Raw genomic sequence first — 24,744 nt, forward strand, 5'->3', positions numbered from 1 at the left:
ACGTGTGAGAATAGAGCTCTGGTATGTTGCTCGGGCTTCTTTCTATTTTTTCAATCTCTTTAGCGAGCGAAATAACCCCGCCGCGTAGAAATGTTAAGTTGGAAGCATGCATAAACGCGTTAGCCCCCCGCCCAGCAGTTTAAAGCCAGCTCCGGAAACAGAATAACCCAGTCGTGTTCACGAGGTTTCCCGAGCCGATCTCAGCACCGCTTTTGGGAGGAAAAATGCCACGTGTGAGAAAAATAGAGCTCTGGTATGTTGCTCGGGCTGCTTTCTATTTTTTCAATCTCTTTAGCGAGGGAAATAACCCCGCCGCGTAGAAATGTTAACTTCGAAGCATGCAGAAGCGCGTTAACACCCCACCCAGTAGTTAAAAGCCAGCTCCGGAAAGAGAATAAGCCAGTCGTGTTCTCGAGGTTTCCTGAGCCGATCTAAGCCCTGCTTTATGGAAGAAAAATGCCACGTGTGAGAAGAATAGAGCTCTGGTATGTTCGTCGGGCTGCATTCTATTTTTTCATTCTCTTTAGCGAGGCAAATAACCCCGATGCGTAGAAATGTCACCTTGGAAGCATGCAGAACCACGTTAGGCCCCCCGCTCAGTAGTTCAAAAGCCAGCTCTGGAAACACAATAAGCCATTCGCGTTCTCGAGGTTTCCCGACCCGATCTCAGCCCCGCTTTTTGGAAGGAAAATGCCACGTGTTAGAAGAATAGAGATCTGGAATGTTCCTCGGGCTGCTTTCCATTTTTCCAATCTCTTTAGCGAGGGAAGTAACCCCGCCGCATAGAAATGTTAACTTTGAAGCATCCAGAACTGCGTTAGCCCCCCGCCCAGTAGTTAAAAGCCAGCTCCGGAAATAGAATAACCAAGTCGTGTTCTCGGGCGTTCCCAAGCGAATCCCAGCCCCGCTTTTGGGAAGAAAAATGCCCCGTGTGAGAACCAGAGAGGTCTGGTATGTTCCCCGGGCTGCTTTCTATTTTTTCATTCTATTTTGTGAAAAAATAACCCCTCCACGTAGAAATCTTAAATTCGAAGCATGCACAACCGTGTTAGCCCCCACCCAGAAGTTAAAAGAAATCTCCTGAAACAAAAAAACCCAGTCATGTTCTCGAGGTTTCCCGAGCTGATCTCAGCCCTGCTTTTGGGAAGAAAAATGCTACGTGTGAGAATAGAGCTCTGGTATGTTGCTCGGGCTGCTTTCTATTTTTTCAATCTCTTTAGCGAGCGATATAACCCCGCCGCATAGAAATGTTAACTTCAAAGCATGCAGAACCGTGTTAGCTCCCCACACAGTATGTAAAAGCCAGCTCCGAAAGCACAATAGGCCAGTCGTGTTCTCGAGGTTTCCCGAGCCGATCTCAGCCCCGCTTTTGGGAAGAAACTGCAACGTGTGAGAAGAATAGAGCACTGGCATGTTTCTCGGACTGCTTTCTATTTTTCAAATCTCTTTAGCAATGGAAATAACCCCGCCACGTAGAAATGTTAACTTAGTCATGTATAACCGCGTTAGCCCCCCGCCCAATAGGTTAAAGCCAGCTCCGGAAACAGAATACCCCGCTCGTGTTCTCGAGGTTTCCCTAGGCGATCTCAGCTCCGCTTTCAAGAAGAAAAATGTCACGTGTGAGAAGAATAGATCTCTCGTATGTTCCTCCGGCTGGTTTCTATTTTTTCAATCTCTTTGGCGAGGGCAATATTCCTGCCCGGTAGAAATGTCAATTTCGAAGCATGCATAACCGCGTTAGCCCTCTGCCCAGTAGTTAAATGCAAGCTCCAGAAACAGAATAAGCCATTCGTGTTCTCGAGGTTTCCCGAGCCGATCTCAGCCCCGCATTTAGGAAGAAAATTTTCACGTGTGAGAAGAATAGAGCTCTGGTATGTTCCTCGGGCTACTTTCTATTTTTTCATTCTCTTTAGCCAGGGAAATATTCCCACCGCATAGAAATGTTAACTTCTAAGCGTGCCGAACCGCGGTAGGCCCTCGGCCAGTTGTTAAAAGCCAGCTCCGAAAACAGAATAAGCTAGTCGTGTTCTCGAGGTATCCCGAGCCGATCTGAGCCCCGCTTTGGGAAGAAAAATGCCACGTGTGAGAAGAATAGAGCTCTGGTATGTTCCTCGGGCTGCTTTCTGTTTTTTGATTCTCTTTAGCGAGGGAAATAACCCTGCCGCATAGAAATGTTAACTTCAAAGCATCCAGAACCGCGTTAGTCCCCCGCCCAGAAGTTAAAAGCAGCTCCGGAAACAGAATAAGCAAGTCGTGTTTACGGGGTTTCCCGAGCCGATCTCAGCCCCGCATTTAGGAAAAAAAATGCCACGTGTGAGAAGAATAGAGATCTGGTATGTTCCTCGGGCTGCGTTCTATTTTTTTATTTTTTTAGTGAGGGAAATAACCCCACCGTGTAGAAATGGTAAATTCGAAGCATGCAGAACCGCGTTAGCCCTCGTCCAGTAGTTAAAAGCTATCTCCGGAAACAAAAAACCCAGTCATGTTCTCGAGGTTTCCCGTGCCGATCTCAGCCCGCTTTTGGGAAGAAAAATGCTACGTGTGAGAATAGAGCTCTGGTATGTTGCTCGGGCTGCTTTCTATTTTTTCAATCTCTTTAGCGAGCGAAATAACCCCGCCGCGTAGAAATGTTAACTTCGAGGCATGCAGAACCGCGTTAGCCCCCCGCCCAGTAGTCAAAAGCCAGCTCCGGGAACAGAATGAACCAGTCGTGTTCTTGAGGTTTCCCGAGCCGATCTCAGCCCCGCTTTTGGGAAGAAAAATGCCACGTGTAAGAAGAATAGAGCTCTGGTATGTTCATTGGGCTGCTTTCTATTGTTTCAATCTCTTTGGCGAGGGAAATAACCCCGCCGCGTAGAAACAATAACTTCGAAGCATGCAAAGCCGCGTTAGCAACCCGCCCAGTAGTTAAAAGCCAGCTCCGGAAACAGAATAAGCCAGTCGTGTTCCCGAGGTTTCCCGAGCCGATCTCAGCCTCGCTTTTGGAAAGAAAAATGCCACGTGTGAGAAGAATAGAGCTCTGGTATGTTGCTCGGGCTGCTTTCTATTTTTTGAATCTCTTTAGCGAGGGACATAACCCCGCCGCGTAGAAATGTAATTTCGAAGCATGCAGAACCGCGTTAACACCCCACCCAGTAGTTAAAAGCCAGCTCCGGAAACAGAATAAGCCATTCGTGTTCTCGAGGTTTCCCGAGCCGATCTGAGCCCCGCATTTAGGAAGAAAATTTTCACGTGTGAGAAGAATAGAGCTCTGGTATGTTCCTCGGGCTACTTTCTATTTTTTCATTCTCTTTAGCCAGGGAAATATTCCCACCGCATAGAAATGTTAACTTCTAAGCGTGCCGAACCGCGGTAGGCCCTCGGCCAGTTGTTAAAAGCCAGCTCCGAAAACAGAATAAGCTAGTCGTGTTCTCGAGGTATCCCGAGCCGATCTGAGCCCCGCTTTGGGAAGAAAAATGCCACGTGTGAGAAGAATAGAGCTCTGGTATGTTCCTCGGGCTGCTTTCTGTTTTTTGATTCTCTTGAGCGAGGGAAATAACCCTGCCGCATAGAAATCTTAACTTCAAAGCATCCAGAACCGCGTTAGTCCCCCGCCCAGTAGTTAAAAGCAGCTCCGGAAACAGAATAAGCAAGTCGTGTTTACGGGGTTTCCCGAGCCGATCTCAGCCCCGCATTTAAGAAAAAAAATGCCACGTGTGAGAAGAATAGAGATCTGGTATGTTCCTCGGGCTGCTTTCTATTTTTTTATTTTTTTTAGTGAGGGAAATAACCACACCGTGTAGAAATGGTAAATTCGAAGCATGCAGAACCGCGTTAGCCCTCGTCCAGTAGTTAAAAGCTATCTCCGGAAACCAGAAACCCAGTCATGTTCTCGAGGTTTCCCGTGCCGATCTCAGCCCGCTTTTGGGAAGAAAAATGCTACGTGTGAGAATAGAGCTCTGGTATGTTGCTCGGGCTGCTTTCTATTTTTTCAATCTCTTTAGCAAGCGAAATAACCCCGCCGCGTAGAACTGTTAACTTGGAAGCATGGATAAACGCGTTAGCAACCCGCCCAGCAGTTTAAAGCCAGCTCCGGAAACAGAATAACCCAGTCGTGTTCTCGAGGTTTCCCGAGGCGATCTCAGCCCCGCTTTTGGGAGGAAAAATGCCACGTGTGAGAAGAATACCGATCTGGTATGTTCCTCGGGCTGCTTTCAATCTTTTCATTCGATTTAGTGAGGTAAATAACCCCGCCGTGTAGAAATGTTAAATTCCAAGCATGAAGAACCGCGTTACCACCTCGCCCGGTAGTTAAAAGCCAGCTCCGGAAACAGAATAAGCCAGTCGTGTTCTCGAGGTTTCCCGAGCCGATCTCAGCCTCGCTTTTGGAAAGAAAAATGCCACGTGTGAGAAGAATAAAGCTCTGGTATGTTGCTTGGGCTTTTTTCTATTTTTTCAATCTCTTTAGCGAGGGAAATACCCCGCGGTGCAGAAATGTTAATTTCGAAACATGCAGAACCGCGTTAACACAGTTAAAAGCCAGCTCCAGAAACACAATAAGCCATTCGTGTTCTCGAGGTTTCCCGAGCCGATCTCAGCCCAGCTTCTGGGAAGAAAAATGCCACGTGTGAGAAGAATAGAGATCTGGTATGTTCCTCGGGCTGCATTCTATTTTTTCATTCTCTTTAGCCAGACAAATAACCCCGATGCGTATAAATGTCAACTTCGAAGCATGCAGAACTACGTTAGCCCCCCGCTCAGTAGTTAAAAGCCAGCTCCGGAAACAAAATAAGCAAGTCGTGTTTACGGGGTTTCCCGAGCCGATCTCAGCCCCGCATTTAGGAACAAAAGGCCACGTGTGAGAAGAATAGCGATCTCGTATGTTCCTCGAGTTGCTTTCTATTTTTTTCATTCTATTTAGTGAGGGAAATAACCCCGCCGCGTAGAAATGGTAAATTTGAAGCATGCAGAACCGCGTTAGCCCCCCCCCCAGTAGGTACAAGCCATCTCTCGGGAAACAGAATAACCCAGTCGTGTTCTCGAGGTTTACCAAGCCGATCTCAGCACCGGTTTTGGGAAGCAAAATGCCACGTGTGAGAAGAATGGAGCTCTGGTATGTTCCTCGAGCTGCTTTATATTTTTTCGATCTCTTTAGCGAGGGAAATAACCCTGCCGGGTAGAAATGGTAACTTCGAAGCATGTATAACCACGTTAGCCCCCCGCCCAGTAGTTAAAAGCCAGCTCCGGAAACAGAATAACCCAGTCGTGTTCTCGAGCTTTTCCGAGCCGATCTCAGCCCCGTTGTTGGGAGGAAAAATGCCACGTGTGGGAAGAATAGAGCTCTGGTATGTTCCTGGGGCTGCTTTCTATTTTTTCATTCTCTTTAGCCAGGCAAATAACCCCGCCCCGTAAAAATGTTAACTTTGAAGCATGAATAACCACGTTAGTCCCCCGCCCAGTAGTTAAAATCCAGCTCCGGAAACTGAATAACCCAGTCGTGTTCTCGAGGTTTCCCGAGCCGATCTCAGCCCCGCTTTTGGGAAGAAAAATGCCACGTGTGAGAAGAAGACAGATCTGGTATGTTCCCCGGGCTGCTTTCTATTTTTTCATTCTATTTTGTAAATAAATAACCCCGCCACGTAGAAATCTTAAATTCGAAGCATGCAGAACCGCGTTAGCCCCCCCAAGTAGTTAAAAGAAATCCCCTGAAACAAAAAAACCCAGTCATGTTCTCGAGGTTTCCCGAGCCGATCTCAGCCCCGCTTTTTGGAAGAAAAATGCTACGTGTGAGAATAGAGCTCTTGTATGTTGCTCGGGCTGCTTTCTATTTTTTCAATCTCTTCCCCGAGCGAAATAACCCCGCCGCATAGAAATGTTAACTTGGAAGCATGCAGAACCCCGTTACCTTCCTACCCCCCCAGTAGTTAAAAGCCAGCTCCGGAAACAAAATAAGCCAGTCGTGTTCTCGAGGTTTCCTGAGCCGATCTCCGCCCCGCTTTTGGGAAGAAAAATGCTACGTGTGAGAATAAAGCTCTGGTATGTTGCTCGGGCTTCTTTCTATTTTTTCAATCTCTTTAGCGAGCGAAATAACCCCGCCGCGTAGAAATGTTAAGTTGGAAGCATGCATAAACGCGTTAGCCCCCCGCCCAGCAGTTTAAAGCCAGCTCCGGAAACAGAATAACCCAGTCGTGTTCACGAGGTTTCCCGAGCCGATCTCAGCACCGCTTTTGGGAGGAAAAATGCCACGTGTGAGAAAAATAGAGCTCTGGTATGTTGCTCGGGCTGCTTTCTATTTTTTCAATCTCTTTAGCGAGGGAAACAACCCCGCCGCGTAGAAATGTTAACTTCGAAGCATGCAGAAGCGCGTTAACACCCCACCCAGTAGTTAAAAGCCAGCTCCGGAAAGAGAATAAGCCAGTCGTGTTCTCGAGGTTTCCTGAGCCGATCTAAGCCCTGCTTTATGGAAGAAAAATGCCACGTGTAAGAAGAATAGAGCTCTGGTATGTTCGTCGGGCTGCATTCTATTTTTTCATTCTCTTTAGCCAGGCAAATAACCCCGATGCGTAGAAATGTCACCTTGGAAGCATGCAGAACCACGTTAGCCCCCCCGCTCAGTAGTTCAAAAGCCAGCTCTGGAAACACAATAAGCCATTCGCGTTCTCGAGGTTTCCCGACCCGATCTCAGCCCCGCTTTTTGGAAGGAAAATGCCACGTGTTAGAAGAATAGAGATCTGGAATGTTCCTCGGGCTGCTTTCCATTTTTTCAATCTCTTTAGCGAGGGAAACAACCCCGCCGCGTAGAAATGTTAACTTCGAAGCATGCAGAAGCGCGTTAACACCCCACCCAGTAGTTAAAAGCCAGCTCCGGAAAGAGAATAAGCCAGTCGTGTTCTCGAGGTTTCCTGAGCCGATCTCAGCCCGGCTTTTTGGAAGAAAAATGCCATGTGTGAGAAGAATAGAGCTCTGGTGTGTTCCTCGGGCTGCATTCTATTTTTTCATTCTCTTTACCCAGGCATATAACCCCGATGCGTAGAAATGTCAACTTCGAAACATGCAGAACCACGTTAGCCCCCCGCTCAGTAGTTAAAAGCCAGCTCCGGAAACACAATAAGCCATTCGTGTTGTCGAGGTTTCCCGAGCCGATCTCAGCCCCGCTTTTGGGAAGAAACTGCAACGTGTGAGAAGAATAGAGCACTGGCATGTTTCTCGGACTGCTTTCTATTTTTCAAATCTCTTTAGCAATGGAAATAACCCCGCCACGTAGAAATGTTAACTTAGTCATGTATAACCGCGTTAGCCCCCCGCCCAATAGGTTAAAGCCAGCTCCGGAAACAGAATACCCCGCTCGTGTTCTCGAGGTTTCCCTAGGCGATCTCAGCTCCGCTTTCAAGAAGAAAAATGTCACGTGTGAGAAGAATAGATCTCTCGTATGTTCCTCCGGCTGGTTTCTATTTTTTCAATCTCTTTGGCGAGGGCAATATTCCTGCCCGGTAGAAATGTCAATTTCGAAGCATGCATAACCGCGTTAGCCCTCTGCCCAGTAGTTAAATGCAAGCTCCAGAAACAGAATAAGCCGTTCGTGTTCTCGAGGTTTCCCGAGCCGATCTCAGCCCCGCATTTAGGAAGAAAATTTTCACGTGTGAGAAGAATAGAGCTCTGGTATGTTCCTCGGGCTACTTTCTATTTTTTCATTCTCTTTAGCCAGGGAAATATTCCCACCGCATAGAAATGTTAACTTCTAAACGTGCCGAACCGCGGTAGGCCCTCGGCCAGTTGTTAAAAGCCAGCTCCGAAAACAGAATAAGCTAGTCGTGTTCTCGAGGTATCCCGAGCCGATCTGAGCCCCGCTTTGGGAAGAAAAATGCCACGTGTGAGAAGAATAGAGCTCTGGTATGTTCCTCGGGCTGCTTTCTGTTTTTTGATTCTCTTTAGCGAGGGAAATAACCCTGCCGCATAGAAATGTTAACTTCAAAGCATCCAGAACCGCGTTAGTCCCCCGCCCAGAAGTTAAAAGCAGCTCCGGAAACAGAATAAGCAAGTCGTGTTTACGGGGTTTCCCGAGCCGATCTCAGCCCCGCATTTAAGAAAAAAAATGCCACGTGTGAGAAGAATAGAGATCTGGTATGTTCCTCGGGCTGCGTTCTATTTTTTTATTTTTTTAGTGAGGGAAATAACCCCACCGTGTAGAAATGGTAAATTCGAAGCATGCAGAACCGCGTTAGCCCTCGTCCAGTAGTTAAAAGCTATCTCCGGAAACAAAAAACCCAGTCATGTTCTCGAGGTTTCCCGTGCCGATCTCAGCCCGCTTTTGGGAAGAAAAATGCTACGTGTGAGAATAGAGCTCTGGTATGTTGCTCGGGCTGCTTTCTATTTTTTCAATCTCTTTAGCGAGCGAAATAACCCCGCCGCGTAGAAATGTTAACTTCGAGGCATGCAGAACCGCGTTAGCCCCCCGCCCAGTAGTCAAAAGCCAGCTCCGGGAACAGAATAAACCAGTCGTGTTCTTGAGGTTTCCCGAGCCGATCTCAGCCCCGCTTTTGGGAAGAAAAATGCCACGTGTAAGAAGAATAGAGCTCTGGTATGTTCATTGGGCTGCTTTCTATTGTTTCAATCTCTTTGGCGAGGGAAATAACCCCGCCGCGTAGAAACAATAACTTCGAAGCATGCAAAGCCGCGTTAGCAACCCGCCCAGTAGTTAAAAGCCAGCTCCGGAAACAGAATAAGCCAGTCGTGTTCCCGAGGTTTCCCGAGCCGATCTCAGCCTCGCTTTTGGAAAGAAAAATGCCACGTGTGAGAAGAATAGAGCTCTGGTATGTTGCTCGGGCTGCTTTCTATTTTTTGAATCTCTTTAGCGAGGGACATAACCCCGCCGCGTAGAAATGTAATTTCGAAGCATGCAGAACCGCGTTAACACCCCACCCAGTAGTTAAAAGCCAGCTCCGGAAACAGAATAAGCCAGTCGTGTTCTCGAGGTTTCCTGAGCCGATCTCAGCCCGGCTTTTTGGAAGAAAAATGCCATGTGTGAGAAGAATAGAGCTCTGGTGTGTTCCTCGGGCTGCATTCTATTTTTTCATTCTCTTTACCCAGGCATATAACCCCGATGCGTAGAAATGTCAACTTCGAAACATGCAGAACCACGTTAGCCCCCCGCTCAGTAGTTAAAAGCCAGCTCCGGAAACACAATAAGCCATTCGTGTTGTCGAGGTTTCCCGAGCCGATCTCAGCCCCGCTTTTATGAAGAAAAATGCTACGAGTGAGAATAGAGCTCTGGTATGTTGATCGGGCTGCTTTCTATTTTTTCAATATCTTTAGCGAGCGAAATAACGCCGCCGCGTAGAAATGTTAACTTAGAAGCATGCATAAACGCGTTAGCTCCCCGCCCAGCAGTTTAAAGCCAGCTCCGGAAACAGAATAACCCAGTCGTGTTCTCGAGGTTTCCCGAGGCGATCTCAGCCCCGCTTTTGTGGGAAAAATGCCACGTGTGGGAGGAATAAAGCTCTGGTTTGTTCCTCGGGCAGCTTTCTGTTTTTATTCTCTTTAGCCAGGCAAATAACCCCGCCGCGTAGAAATGTAAACTTCGGAGCATGCAGAACCACGTTAGTCCCCCGCTCAGTAGTTCAAAGCCTGCTCCGGAAACAGAATAAGCCAGTCGTGTTCTCGAGGTTTCCCGAGCTGATCTCAGCCCCGCTTTTGGGAAGAAAAATGCCACGTGTTAGAAGAACAGAGATCTGGTATGTTCCCCTTGCTGCTTTCTATTTTATCATTCTATTTTGTGAATAAATAACCCCGCCACGTAGAAATCCTAAATTCGAAGCATGCAGAACCGGGTTAGCCCCCACCCAGTAGTTAAAAGAAATCTCCTGAAACAAAAAAACCCAGTCATGTTCTCGAGGTTTCCCGAGCCGATCTCAGCCCTGCTTTTGGGAAGCAAAATGCCACGTGCGAGAAGAATAGAGATCTGGTATGTTCCTCGTGCTGCTTTCTATTTTTTCATTCGATTTAGTGAGATAAATAACCCCGCCGTGTAGAAATGTTAAATTCGAAGCATGCAGAACCGCGTTAGCACCTCGCCCGGTAGTTAAAAGCCAGCTCCGGAAACAGAATAAGCCAGTCGTGTTCTCGAGGTTTCCTGAGCCGATCTCAGCCCCGCTTTTTGGAAGAAAAATGCCACGTGTGAGAAGAATAGAGCTCTGGTGTGTTGCTCAAGCTGCTTTCTACTTTTTGAATCTCTTTAGCGAGGGACATAACCCCGCCGCGTAGAAATGTAATTTCGAAGCATGCAGAACCGCGTTAACACCCCACCCAGTAGTTAAAAGCCAGCTCCGGAAACAGAATAAGCCAGTCGTGTTCTCCAGGTTTCCTGAGCCGATCTCAGCCCGGCTTTTTGGAAGAAAAATGCCATGTGTGAGAAGAATAGAGCTCTGGTGTGTTCCTTGGGCTGCATTCTATTTTTTCATTCTCTTTACCCAGGCATATAACCCCGATGCGTAGAAATGTCAACTTCGAAACATGCAGAACCACGTTAGCCCCCCGCTCAGTAGTTAAAAGCCAGCTCCGGAAACACAATAAGCCATTCGTGTTGTCGAGGTTTCCCGAGCCGATCTCAGCCCCGCTTTTATGAAGAAAAATGCTACGAGTGAGAATAGAGCTCTGGTATGTTGATCGGGCTGCTTTCTATTTTTTCAATATCTTTAGCGAGCGAAATAACGCCGCCGCGTAGAAATGTTAACTTAGAAGCATGCATAAACGCGTTAGCCCCCCGCCCAGCAGTTTAAAGCCAGCTCCGGAAACAGAATAACCCAGTCGTGTTCTCGAGGTTTCCCGAGGCGATCTCAGCCCCGCTTTTGTGGGAAAAATGCCACGTGTGGGAGGAATAAAGCTCTGGTTTGTTCCTCGGGCAGCTTTCTGTTTTTATTCTCTTTAGCCAGGCAAATAACCCCGCCGCGTAGAAATGTAAACTTCGGAGCATGCAGAACCACGTTAGTCCCCCGCTCAGTAGTTCAAAGCCAGCTCCGGAAACAGAATAATCCAGTCGTGTTCTCGAGGTTTTTCCGAGCTGATCTCAGCCCCGCTTTTGGGAAGAAAAATGCCACGTGTTAGAAGAACAGAGATCTGGTATGTTCCCCGGGCTGCTTTCTATTTTATCATTCTATTTTGTGAATAAATAACCCCGCCACGTAGAAATCCTAAATTCGAAGCATGCAGAACCGCGTTAGCCCCCACCCAGTAGTTAAAAGAAATCTCCTGAAACAAAAAAACCCAGTCATGTTCTCGAGGTTTCCCGAGCCGATCTCAGCCCTGCTTTTGGGAAGCAAAATGCTACGTGTGAGAATAGAGCTCTGGTATGTTGCTCGAGCTGCTTTATATTTTTTCGATCTCTTTAGCGAGAGAAATAACCCCGCCGGGTAGAAATGGTAACTTCGAAGCACGTATAACCACGTTAGCCCCCCGCCCAGTAGTTAAAAGCCAGCTCCGGAAACAGAATAACCCAGTCGTGTTCTCGAGGTTTCCCGAGCCGATCTCTGCCCCGCTTTTGGGAAGAAAAATGCCACGTGTGAGAAGAAGACAGATCTGGTATGTTCCCCGGGCTGCTTTCTATTTTTTCATTCTATTTTGTAAATAAATAACCCCGCCAGGTAGAAATCTTAAATTCGAAGCATGCAGAACCGCGTTAGCCCACCCAAGTAGTTAAAAGAAATCCCCTGAAACAAAAAAACCCAGTCATGTTCTCGAGGTTTCCCGAGCCGATCTCAGCCCCGCTTTTTGGAAGAAAAATGCTACGTGTGAGAATAGAGCTCTTGTATGTTGCTCGGGCTGCTTTCTATTTTTTCAATCTCTTCCCCGAGCGAAATAACCCCGCCGCATAGAAATGTTAACTTGGAAGCATGCAGAACCCCGTTACCTTCCTACCCCCCCAGTAGTTAAAAGCCAGCTCCGGAAACAAAATAAGCCAGTCGTGTTCTCGAGGTTTCCTGAGCCGAGCTCTGCCCCGCTTTTGGGAAGAAAAATGCTACGTGTGAGAATAGAGCTCTGGTATGTTGCTCGGGCTTCTTTCTATTTTTTCAATCTCTTTAGCGAGCGAAATAACCCCGCCGCGTAGAAATGTTAAGTTGGAAGCATGCATAAACGCGTTAGCCCCCCGCCCAGCAGTTTAAAGCCAGCTCCGGAAACAGAATAACCCAGTCGTGTTCACGAGGTTTCCCGAGCCGATCTCAGCACCGCTTTTGGGAGGAAAAATGCCACGTGTGAGAAAAATAGAGCTCTGGTATGTTGCTCGGGCTGCTTTCTATTTTTTCAATCTCTTTAGCGAGGGAAACAACCCCGCCGCGTAGAAATGTTAACTTCGAAGCATGCAGAAGCGCGTTAACACCCCACCCAGTAGTTAAAAGCCAGCTCCAGAAACAGAATAAGCCATTCGTGTTCTCGAGGTTTCCCGAGCCGATCTGAGCCCCGCATTTAGGAAGAAAATTTTCACGTGTGAGAAGAATAGAGCTCTGGTATGTTCCTCGGGCTACTTTCTATTTTTTCATTCTCTTTAGCCAGGGAAATATTCCCACCGCATAGAAATGTTAACTTCTAAGCGTGCCGAACCGCGGTAGGCCCTCGGCCAGTTGTTAAAAGCCAGCTCCGAAAACAGAATAAGCTAGTCGTGTTCTCGAGGTATCCCGAGCCGATCTCAGCCCCGCATTTAAGAAAAAAAATGCCACGTGTGAGAAGAATAGAGATCTCGTATGTTCCTCGGGCTGCTTTCTATTTTTTTATTTTTTTTAGTGAGGGAAATAACCCCACCGTGTAGAAATGGTAAATTCGAAGCATGCAGAACCGCGTTAGCCCTCGTCCAGTAGTTAAAAGCTATCTCCGGAAACAAAAAACCCAGTCATGTTCTCGAGGTTTCCCGTGCCGATCTCAGCCCGCTTTTGGGAAGAAAAATGCTACGTGTGAGAATAGAGCTCTGGTATGTTGCTCGGGCTGCTTTCTATTTTTTCAATCTCTTTAGCGAGCGAAATAACCCCGCCGCGTAGAACTGTTAACTTGGAAACATGGATAAACGCGTTAGCAACCCGCCCAGCAGTTTAAAGCCAGCTCCGGAAACAGAATAACCCAGTCGTGTTCTCGAGGTTTCCCGAGGCGATCTCAGCCCCGCTTTTGGGAGGAAAAATGCCACGTGTGAGAAGAATACCGATCTGGTATGTTCCTCGGGCTGCTTTCAATCTTTTCATTCGATTTAGTGAGGTAAATAACCCCGCCGTGTAGAAATGTTAAATTCCAAGCATGAAGAACCGCGTTAGCACCTCGCCCGGTAGTTAAAAGCCAGCTCCGGAAACAGAATAAGCCAGTCGTGTTCTCGAGGTTTCCCGAGCCGATCTCAGCCTCGCTTTTGGAAAGAAAAATGCCACGTGTGAGAAGAATAAAGCTCTGGTATGTTGCTTGGGCTTTTTTGTATTTTTTCAATCTCTTTAGCGAGGGAAATACCCCGCGGTGCAGAAATGTTAATTTGGAAACATGCAGAACCGCGTTAACACAGTTAAAAGCCAGCTCCAGAAACACAATAAGCCATTCGTGTTCTGGAGGTTTCCCGAGCCGATCTCAGCCCAGCTTCTGGGAAGAAAAATGCCACGTGTGAGAAGAATAGAGATCTGGTATGTTCCTCGGGCTGCATTCTATTTTTTCATTCTCTTTAGCCAGACAAATAACCCCGATGCGTATAAATGTCAACTTCGAAGCATGCAGAACTACGTTAGCCCCCCGCTCAGTAGTTAAAAGCCAGCTCCGGAAACAGAATAAGCAAGTCGTGTTTACGGGGTTTCCCGAGCCGATCTCAGCCCCGCATTTAGGAACAAAAGGCCACGTGTGAGAAGAATAGCGATCTCGTATGTTCCTCGGGTTGCTTTCTATTTTTTTCATTCTATTTAGTGAGGGAAATAACCCCGCCGCGTAGAAATGGTAAATTTGAAGCATGCAGAACCGCGTTAGCCCCCCCCCCCCAGTAGGTACAAGCCATCTCTCGGGAAACAGAATAACCCAGTCGTGTTCTCGAGGTTTACCAAGCCGATCTCAGCACCGGTTTTGGGAAGCAAAATGCCACGTGTGGGAAGAATAGAGCTCTGGTATGTTCCTGGGGCTGCTTTCTATTTTTTCATTCTCTTTAGCCAGGCAAATAACCCCGCCCCGTAAAAATGTTAACTTTGAAGCATGAATAACCGCGTTAGTCCCCCGCCCAGTAGTTAAAATCCAGCTCCGGAAACTGAATAACCCAGTCGTGTTCTCGAGGTTTCCCGAGCCGATCTCTGCCCCGCTTTTGGGAAGAAAAATGCCACGTGTGAGAAGAAGACAGATCTGGTATGTTCCCCGGGCTGCTTTCTATTTTTTCATTCTATTTTGTAAATAAATAACCCCGCCAGGTAGAAATCTTAAATTCGAAGCATGCAGAACCGCGTTAGCCCCCCCAAGTAGTTAAAAGAAATCCCCTGAAACAAAAAAACCCAGTCATGTTCTCGAGGTTTCCCGAGCCGATCTCAGCCCCGCTTTTTGGAAGAAAAATGCTACGTGTGAGAATAGAGCTCTTGTATGTTGCTCGGGCTGCTTTCTATTTTTTCAATCTATTCCCCGAGCGAAATAACCCCGCCGCATAGAAATGTTAACTTGGAAGCATGCAGAACCCCGTTACCTTCCTACCCCCCCAGTAGTTAAAAGCCAGCTCCGGAAACAAAATAAGCCAGTCGTGTTCTCGAGGTTTCCTGAGCCGAGCTCTGCCCCGCTTTTGGGAAGAAAAATGCTACGTGTGAGAATAGAGCTCTGGTATGTTGCTCGGGCTTCTTTCTATTTTTTCAATCTCTTTAGCGAGCGAAATAACCCCGCCGCGTAGAAATGTTAAGTTGGAAGCATGCATAAACGCGTTAGCCCCCCGCCCAGCAGTTTAAAGCCAGCTCCGGAAACAGAATAACCCAGTCGTGTTCACGAGGTTTCCCGAGCCGATCTCAGCACCGCTTTTGGGAGGAAAAATGCCACGTGTGAGAAAAATAGAGCTCTGGTATGTTGCTCGGGCTGCTTTCTATTTTTTCAATCTCTTTAGCGAGGGAAATAACCCCGCCGCGTAGAAATGTTAACTTCGAAGCATGCAGAAGCGCGTTAACACCCCACCCAGTAGTTAAAAGCCAGCTCCGGAAAGAGAATAAGCCAGTCGTGTTCTCGAGGTTTCCTGAGCCGATCTAAGCCCTGCTTTATGGAAGAAAAATGCCACGTGTGAGAAGAATAGAGCTCTGGTATGTTCGTCGGGCTGCATTCTATTTTTTCATTCTCTTTAGCCAGGCAAATAACTCCGATGCGTAGAAATGTCACCTTGGAAGCATGCAGAACCACGTTAGGCCCCCCGCTCAGTAGTTCAAAAGCCAGCTCTGGAAACACAATAAGCCATTCGCGTTCTCGAGGTTTCCCGACCCGATCTCAGCCCCGCTTTTTGGAAGGAAAATGCCACGTGTTAGAAGAATAGAGATCTGGAATGTTCCTCGGGCTGCTTTCCATTTTTCCAATCTCTTTAGCGAGGGAAGTAACCCCGCCGCATAGAAATGTTAACTTTGAAGCATCCAGAACTGCGTTAGCCCCCCGCCCAGTAGTTAAAAGCCAGCTCCGGAAATAGAATAACCAAGTCGTGTTCTCGGGCGTTCCCAAGCGAATCCCAGCCCCGCTTTTGGGAAGAAAAATGCCCCGTGTGAGAACCAGAGAGGTCTGGTATGTTCCCCGGGCTGCTTTCTATTTTTTCATTCTATTTTGTGAAAAAATAACCCCTCCACGTAGAAATCTTAAATTCGAAGCATGCACAACCGTGTTAGCCCCCACCCAGAAGTTAAAAGAAATCTCCTGAAACAAAAAAACCCAGTCATGTTCTCGAGGTTTCCCGAGCTGATCTCAGCCCTGCTTTTGGGAAGAAAAATGCTACGTGTGAGAATAGAGCTCTGGTATGTTGCTCGGGCTGCTTTCTATTTTTTCAATCTCTTTAGCGAGCGATATAACCCCGCCGCATAGAAATGTTAACTTCAAAGCATGCAGAACCGTGTTAGCTCCCCACACAGTAGGTAAAAGCCAGCTCCGAAAGCACAATAGGCCAGTCGTGTTCTCGAGGTTTCCCGAGCCGATCTCAGCCCCGCTTTTGGGAAGAAACTGCAACGTGTGAGAAGAATAGAGCACTGGCATGTTTCTCGGACTGCTTTCTATTTTTCAAATCTCTTTAGCAATGGAAATAACCCCGCCACGTAGAAATGTTAACTTAGTCATGTATAACCGCGTTAGCCCCCCGCCCAATAGGTTAAAGCCAGCTCCGGAAACAGAATACCCCGCTCGTGTTCTCGAGGTTTCCCTAGGCGATCTCAGCTCCGCTTTCAAGAAGAAAAATGTCACGTGTGAGAAGAATAGATCTCTCGTATGTTCCTCCGGCTGGTTTCTATTTTTTCAATCTCTTTGGCGAGGGCAATATTCCTGCCCGGTAGAAATGTCAATTTCGAAGCATGCATAACCGCGTTAGCCCTCTGCCCAGTAGTTAAATGCAAGCTCCAGAAACAGAATAAGCCATTCGTGTTCTCGAGGTTTCCCGAGCCGATCTCAGCCCCGCATTTAGGAAGAAAATTTTCACGTGTGAGAAGAATAGAGCTCTGGTATGTTCCTCGGGCTACTTTCTATTTTTTCATTCTCTTTAGCCAGGGAAATATTCCCACCGCATAGAAATGTTAACTTCTAAGCGTGCCGAACCGCGGTAGGCCCTCGGCCAGTTGTTAAAAGCCAGCTCCGAAAACAGAATAAGCTAGTCGTGTTCTCGAGGTATCCCGAGCCGATCTGAGCCCCGCTTTGGGAAGAAAAATGCCACGTGTGAGAAGAATAGAGCTCTGGTATGTTCCTCGGGCTGCTTTCTGTTTTTTGATTCTCTTTAGCGAGGGAAATAACCCTGCCGCATAGAAATGTTAACTTCAAAGCATCCAGAACCGCGTTAGTCCCCCGCCCAGAAGTTAAAAGCAGCTCCGGAAACAGAATAAGCAAGTCGTGTTTACGGGGTTTCCCGAGCCGATCTCAGCCCCGCATTTAAGAAAAAAAATGCCACGTGTGAGAAGAATAGAGATCTGGTATGTTCCTCGGGCTGCGTTCTATTTTTTTATTTTTTTAGTGAGGGAAATAACCCCACCGTGTAGAAATGGTAAATTCGAAGCATGCAGAACCGCGTTAGCCCTCGTCCAGTAGTTAAAAGCTATCTCCGGAAACAAAAAACCCAGTCATGTTCTCGAGGTTTCCCGTGCCGATCTCAGCCCGCTTTTGGGAAGAAAAATGCTACGTGTGAGAATAGAGCTCTGGTATGTTGCTCGGGCTGCTTTCTATTTTTTCAATCTCTTTAGCGAGCGAAATAACCCCGCCGCGTAGAAATGTTAACTTCGAGGCATGCAGAACCGCGTTAGCCCCCCGCCCAGTAGTCAAAAGCCAACTCCGGGAACAGAATAAACCAGTCGTGTTCTTGAGGTTTCCCTAGCCGAGCTCAGCCCCGCTTTTGGGAAGAAAAATGCCACGTGTAAGAAGAATAGAGCTCTCGTATGTTCATTGGGCTGCTTTCTATTGTTTCAATCTCTTTGGCGAGGGAAATAACCCCGCCGCGTAGAAACAATAACTTCGAAGCATGCAAAGCCGCGTTAGCAACCCGCCCAGTAGTTAAAAGCCAGCTCCGGAAACAGAATAAGCCAGTCGTGTTCCCGAGGTTTCCCGAGCCGATCTCAGCCTCGCTTTTGGAAAGAAAAATGCCACGTGTGAGAAGAATAGAGCTCTGGTATGTTGCTCGGGCTGCTTTCTATTTTTTGAATCTCTTTAGCGAGGGACATAACCCCGCCGCGTAGAAATGTAATTTCGAAGCATGCAGAGCCGCGTTAACACCCCACCCAGTAGTTAAAAGCCAGCTCCGGAAACAGAATAAGCCAGTCGTGTTCTCGAGGTTTCCTGAGCCGATCTCAGCCCGGCTTTTTGGAAGAAAAATGCCATGTGTGAGAAGAATAGAGCTCTGGTGTGTTCCTCGGGCTGCATTCTATTTTTTCATTCTCTTTACCCAGGCATATAACCCCGATGCGTAGAAATGTCAACTTCGAAACATGCAGAACCACGTTAGCCCCCCGCTCAGTAGTTAAAAGCCAGCTCCGGAAACACAATAAGCCATTCGTGTTGTCGAGGTTTCCCGAGCCGATCTCAGCCCCGCTTTTATGAAGAAAAATGCTACGAGTGAGAATAGAGCTCTGGTATGTTGATCGGGCTGCTTTCTATTTTTTCAATATCTTTAGCGAGCGAAATAACGCCGCCGCGTAGAAATGTTAACTTAGAAGCATGCATAAACGCGTTAGCTCCCCGCCCAGCAGTTTAAAGCCAGCTCCGGAAACAGAATAACCCAGTCGTGTTCTCGAGGTTTCCCCAGGCGATCTCAGCCCCGCTTTTGTGGGAAAAATGCCACGTGTGGGAGGAATAAAGCTCTGGTTTGTTCCTCGGGCAGCTTTCTGTTTTTATTCTCTTTAGCCAGGCAAATAACCCCGCCGCGTAGAAATGTAAACTTCGGAGCATGCAGAACCACGTTAGTCCCCCGCTCAGTAGTTCAAAGCCTGCTCCGGAAACAGAATAAGCCAGTCGTGTTCTCGAGGTTTCCCGAGCTGATCTCAGCCCCGCTTTTGGGAAGAAAAATGCCACGTGTTAGAAGAACAGAGATCTGGTATGTTCCCCTTGCTGCTTTCTATTTTATCATTCTATTTTGTGAATAAATAACCCCGCCACGTAGAAATCCTAAATTCGAAGCATGCAGAACCGCGTTAGCCCCCACCCAGTAGTTAAAAGAAATCTCCTGAAACAAAAAAACCCAGTCATGTTCTCGAGGTTTCCCGAGCCGATCTCAGCCCTGCTTTTGGGAAGCAAAATGCCACGTGCGAGAAGAATAGAGATCTGGTATGTTCCTCGTGCTGCTTTCTATTTTTTCATTCGATTTAGTGAGATAAATAACCCCGCCGTGTAGAAATGTTAAATTCGAAGCATGCAGAACCGCGTTAGCACCTCGCCCGGTAGTTAAAAGCCAGCTCCGGAAACAGAATAAGCCAGTCGTGTTCTCGAGGTTTCCTGAGCCGATCTCAGCCCCGCTTTTTGGAAGAAAAATGCCACGTGTGAGAAGAATAGAGCTCTGGTGTGTTGCTCAAGCTGCTTTCTACTTTTTGAATCTCTTTAGCGAGGGACATAACCCCGCCGCGTAGAAATGTAATTTCGAAGCATGCAGAACCGCGTTAACACCCCACCCAGTAGTTAAAAGCCAGCTCCGGAAACAGAATAAGCCAGTCGTGTTCTCGAGGTTTCCTGAGCCGATCTCAGCCCGGCTTTTTGGAAGAAAAATGCCATGTGTGAGAAGAATAGAGCTCTGGTGTGTTCCTTGGGCTGCATTCTATTTTTTCATTCTCTTTACCCAGGCATATAACCCCGATGCGTAGAAATGTCAACTTCGAAACATGCAGAACCACGTTAGCCCCCCGCTCAGTAGTTAAAAGCCAGCTCCGGAAACACAATAAGCCATTCGTGTTGTCGAGGTTTCCCGAGCCGATCTCAGCCCCGCTTTTATGAAGAAAAATGCTACGAGTGAGAATAGAGCTCTGGTATGTTGATCGGGCTGCTTTCTATTTTTTCAATATCTTTAGCGAGCGAAATAACGCCGCCGCGTAGAAATGTTAACTTAGAAGCATGCATAAACGCGTTAGCCCCCCGCCCAGCAGTTTAAAGCCAGCTCCGGAAACAGAATAACCCAGTCGTGTTCTCGAGGTTTCCCGAGGCGATCTCAGCCCCGCTTTTGTGGGAAAAATGCCACGTGTGGGAGGAATAAAGCTCTGGTTTGTTCCTCGGGCAGCTTTCTGTTTTTATTCTCTTTAGCCAGGCAAATAACCCCGCCGCGTAGAAATGTAAACTTCGGAGCATGCAGAACCACGTTAGTCCCCCGCTCAGTAGTTCAAAGCCAGCTCCGGAAACAGAATAATCCAGTCGTGTTCTCGAGGTTTTTCCGAGCTGATCTCAGCCCCGCTTTTGGGAAGAAAAATGCCACGTGTTAGAAGAACAGAGATCTGGTATGTTTCCCGGGCTGCTTTCTATTTTATCATTCTATTTTGTGAATAAATAACCCCGCCACGTAGAAATCCTAAATTCGAAGCATGCAGAACCGCGTTAGCCCCCACCCAGTAGTTAAAAGAAATCTCCTGAAACAAAAAAACCCAGTCATGTTCTCGAGGTTTCCCGAGCCGATCTCAGCCCTGCTTTTGGGAAGCAAAATGCTACGTGTGAGAATAGAGCTCTGGTATGTTGCTCGAGCTGCTTTATATTTTTTCGATCTCTTTAGCGAGAGAAATAACCCCGCCGGGTAGAAATGGTAACTTCGAAGCACGTATAACCACGTTAGCCCCCCGCCCAGTAGTTAAAAGCCAGCTCCGGAAACAGAATAACCCAGTCGTGTTCTCGAGGTTTTCCGAGCCGATCTCAGCCCCGTTGTTGGGAGGAAAAATGCCACGTGTGGGAAGAATAGAGCTCTGGTATGTTCCTGGGGCTGCTTTCTATTTTTTCATTCTCTTTAGCCAGGCAAATAACCCCGCCCCGTAAAAATGTTAACTTTGAAGCATGAATAACCGCGTTAGTCCCCCGCCCAGTAGTTAAAATCCAGCTCCGGAAACTGAATAACCCAGTCGTGTTCTCGAGGTTTCCCGAGCCGATCTCTGCCCCGCTTTTGGGAAGAAAAATGCCACGTGTGAGAAGAAGACAGATCTGGTATGTTCCCCGGGCTGCTTTCTATTTTTTCATTCTATTTTGTAAATAAATAACCCCGCCAGGTAGAAATCTTAAATTCGAAGCATGCAGAACCGCGTTAGCCCACCCAAGTAGTTAAAAGAAATCCCCTGAAACAAAAAAACCCAGTCATGTTCTCGAGGTTTCCCGAGCCGATCTCAGCCCCGCTTTTTGGAAGAAAAATGCTACGTGTGAGAATAGAGCTCTTGTATGTTGCTCGGGCTGCTTTCTATTTTTTCAATCTCTTCCCCGAGCGAAATAACCCCGCCGCATAGAAATGTTAACTTGGAAGCATGCAGAACCCCGTTACCTTCCTACCCCCCCAGTAGTTAAAAGCCAGCTCCGGAAACAAAATAAGCCAGTCGTGTTCTCGAGGTTTCCTGAGCCGAGCTCTGCCCCGCTTTTGGGAAGAAAAATGCTACGTGTGAGAATAGAGCTCTGGTATGTTGCTCGGGCTTCTTTCTATTTTTTCAATCTCTTTAGCGAGCGAAATAACCCCGCCGCGTAGAAATGTTAAGTTGGAAGCATGCATAAACGCGTTAGCCCCCCGCCCAGCAGTTTAAAGCCAGCTCCGGAAACAGAATAACCCAGTCGTGTTCACGAGGTTTCCCGAGCCGATCTCAGCACCGCTTTTGGGAGGAAAAATGCCACGTGTGAGAAAAATAGAGCTCTGGTATGTTGCTCGGGCTGCTTTCTATTTTTTCAATCTCTTTAGCGAGGGAAATAACCCCGCCGCGTAGAAATGTTAACTTCGAAGCATGCAGAAGCGCGTTAACACCCCACCCAGTAGTTAAAAGCCAGCTCCGGAAAGAGAATAAGCCAGTCGTGTTCTCGAGGTTTCCTGAGCCGATCTAAGCCCTGCTTTATGGAAGAAAAATGCCACGTGTGAGAAGAATAGAGCTCTGGTATGTTCGTCGGGCTGCATTCTATTTTTTCATTCTCTTTAGCCAGGCAAATAACCCCGATGCGTAGAAATGTCACCTTGGAAGCATGCAGAACCACGTTAGGCCCCCCGCTCAGTAGTTCAAAAGCCAGCTCTGGAAACACAATAAGCCATTCGCGTTCTCGAGGTTTCCCGACCCGATCTCAGCCCCGCTTTTTGGAAGGAAAATGCCACGTGTTAGAAGAATAGAGATCTGGAATGTTCCTCGGGCTGCTTTCCATTTTTCCAATCTCTTTAGCGAGGGAAGTAACCCCGCCGCATAGAAATGTTAACTTTGAAGCATCCAGAACTGCGTTAGCCCCCCGCCCAGTAGTTAAAAGCCAGCTCCGGAAATAGAATAACCAAGTCGTGTTCTCGGGCGTTCCCAAGCGAATCCCAGCCCCGCTTTTGGGAAGAAAAATGCCCCGTGTGAGAACCAGAGAGGTCTGGTATGTTCCCCGGGCTGCTTTCTATTTTTTCATTCTATTTTGTGAAAAAATAACCCCTCCACGTAGAAATCTTAAATTCGAAGCATGCACAACCGCGTTAGCCCCCACCCAGAAGTTAAAAGAAATCTCCTGAAACAAAAAAACCCAGTCATGTTCTCGAGGTTTCCCGAGCTGATCTCAGCCCTGCTTTTGGGAAGAAAAATGCTACGTGTGAGAATAGAGCTCTGGTATGTTGCTCGGGCTGCTTTCTATTTTTTCAATCTCTTTAGCGAGCGATATAACCCCGCCGCATAGAAATGTTAACTTCAAAGCATGCAGAACCGTGTTAGCTCCCCACACAGTAGGTAAAAGCCAGCTCCGAAAGCACAATAGGCCAGTCGTGTTCTCGAGGTTTCCCGAGCCGATCTCAGCCCCGCTTTTGGGAAGAAACTGCAACGTGTGAGAAGAATAGAGCACTGGCATGTTTCTCGGACTGCTTTCTATTTTTCAAATCTCTTCAGCAATGGAAATAACCCCGCCACGTAGAAATGTTAACTTAGTCATGTATAACCGCGTTAGCCCCCCGCCCAATAGGTTAAAGCCAGCTCCGGAAACAGAATACCCCGCTCGTGTTCTCGAGGTTTCCCTAGGCGATCTCAGCTCCGCTTTCAAGAAGAAAAATGTCACGTGTGAGAAGAATAGATCTCTCGTATGTTCCTCCGGCTGGTTTCTATTTTTTCAATCTCTTTGGCGAGGGCAATATTCCTGCCCGGTAGAAATGTCAATTTCGAAGCATGCATAACCGCGTTAGCCCTCTGCCCAGTAGTTAAATGCAAGCTCCAGAAACAGAATAAGCCATTCGTGTTCTCGAGGTTTCCCGAGCCGATCTCAGCCCCGCATTTAGGAAGAAAATTTTCACGTGTGAGAAGAATAGAGCTCTGGTATGTTCCTCGGGCTACTTTCTATTTTTTCATTCTCTTTAGCCAGGGAAATATTCCCACCGCATAGAAATGTTAACTTCTAAGCGTGCCGAACCGCGGTAGGCCCTCGGCCAGTTGTTAAAAGCCAGCTCCGAAAACAGAATAAGCTAGTCGTGTTCTCGAGGTATCCCGAGCCGATCTGAGCCCCGCTTTGGGAAGAAAAATGCCACGTGTGAGAAGAATAGAGCTCTGGTATGTTCCTCGGGCTGCTTTCTGTTTTTTGATTCTCTTTAGCGAGGGAAATAACCCTGCCGCATAGAAATGTTAACTTCAAAGCATCCAGAACCGCGTTAGTCCCCCGCCCAGAAGTTAAAAGCAGCTCCGGAAACAGAATAAGCAAGTCGTGTTTACGGGGTTTCCCGAGCCGATCTCAGCCCCGCATTTAAGAAAAAAAATGCCACGTGTGAGAAGAATAGAGATCTGGTATGTTCCTCGGGCTGCTTTCTATTTTTTTATTTTTTTAGTGAGGGAAATAACCCCACCGTGTAGAAATGGTAAATTCGAAGCATGCAGAACCGCGTTAGCCCTCGTCCAGTAGTTAAAAGCTATCTCCGGAAACAAAAAACCCAGTCATGTTCTCGAGGTTTCCCGTGCCGATCTCAGCCCGCTTTTGGGAAGAAAAATGCTACGTGTGAGAATAGAGCTCTGGTATGTTGCTCGGGCAGCTTTCTATTTTTTCAATCTCTTTAGCGAGCGAAATAACCCCGCCGCGTAGAAATGTTAACTTCGAGGCATGCAGAACCGCGTTAGCCCCCCGCCCAGTAGTCAAAAGCCAGCTCCGGGAACAGAATAAACCAGTCGTGTTCTTGAGGTTTCCCGAGCCGATCTCAGCCCCGCTTTTGGGAAGAAAAATGCCACGTGTAAGAAGAATAGAGCTCTGGTATGTTCATTGGGCTGCTTTCTATTGTTTCAATCTCTTTGGCGAGGGAAATAACCCCGCCGCGTAGAAACAATAACTTCGAAGCATGCAAAGCCGCGTTAGCAACCCGCCCAGTAGTTAAAAGCCAGCTCCGGAAACAGAATAAGCCAGTCGTGTTCCCGAGGTTTCCCGAGCCGATCTCAGCCTCGCTTTTGGAAAGAAAAATGCCACGTGTGAGAAGAATAGAGCTCTGGTATGTTGCTCGGGCTGCTTTCTATTTTTTGAATCTCTTTAGCGAGGGACATAACCCCGCCGCGTAGAAATGTAATTTCGAAGCATGCAGAACCGCGTTAACACCCCACCCAGTAGTTAAAAGCCAGCTCCGGAAACAGAATAAGCCAGTCGTGTTCTCGAGGTTTCCTGAGCCGATCTCAGCCCGGCTTTTTGGAAGAAAAATGCCATGTGTGAGAAGAATAGAGCTCTGGTGTGTTCCTCGGGCTGCATTCTATTTTTTCATTCTCTTTACCCAGGCATATAACCCCGATGCGTAGAAATGTCAACTTCGAAACATGCAGAACCACGTTATCCCCCCGCTCAGTAGTTAAAAGCCAGCTCCGGAAACACAATAAGCCATTCGTGTTGTCGAGGTTTCCCGAGCCGATCTCAGCCCCGCTTTTATGAAGAAAAATGCTACGAGTGAGAATAGAGCTCTGGTATGTTGATCGGGCTGCTTTCTATTTTTTTAATATCTTTAGCGAGCGA

This window comes from Haemaphysalis longicornis, unplaced genomic scaffold, assembly GCF_048455015.1.
Source record: "Haemaphysalis longicornis isolate Haplotype H1 unplaced genomic scaffold, Haemaphysalis longicornis Haplotype H1 scaffold_12, whole genome shotgun sequence".
NCBI classification, from domain to species: Eukaryota; Metazoa; Arthropoda; class Arachnida; order Ixodida; family Ixodidae; genus Haemaphysalis; species Haemaphysalis longicornis.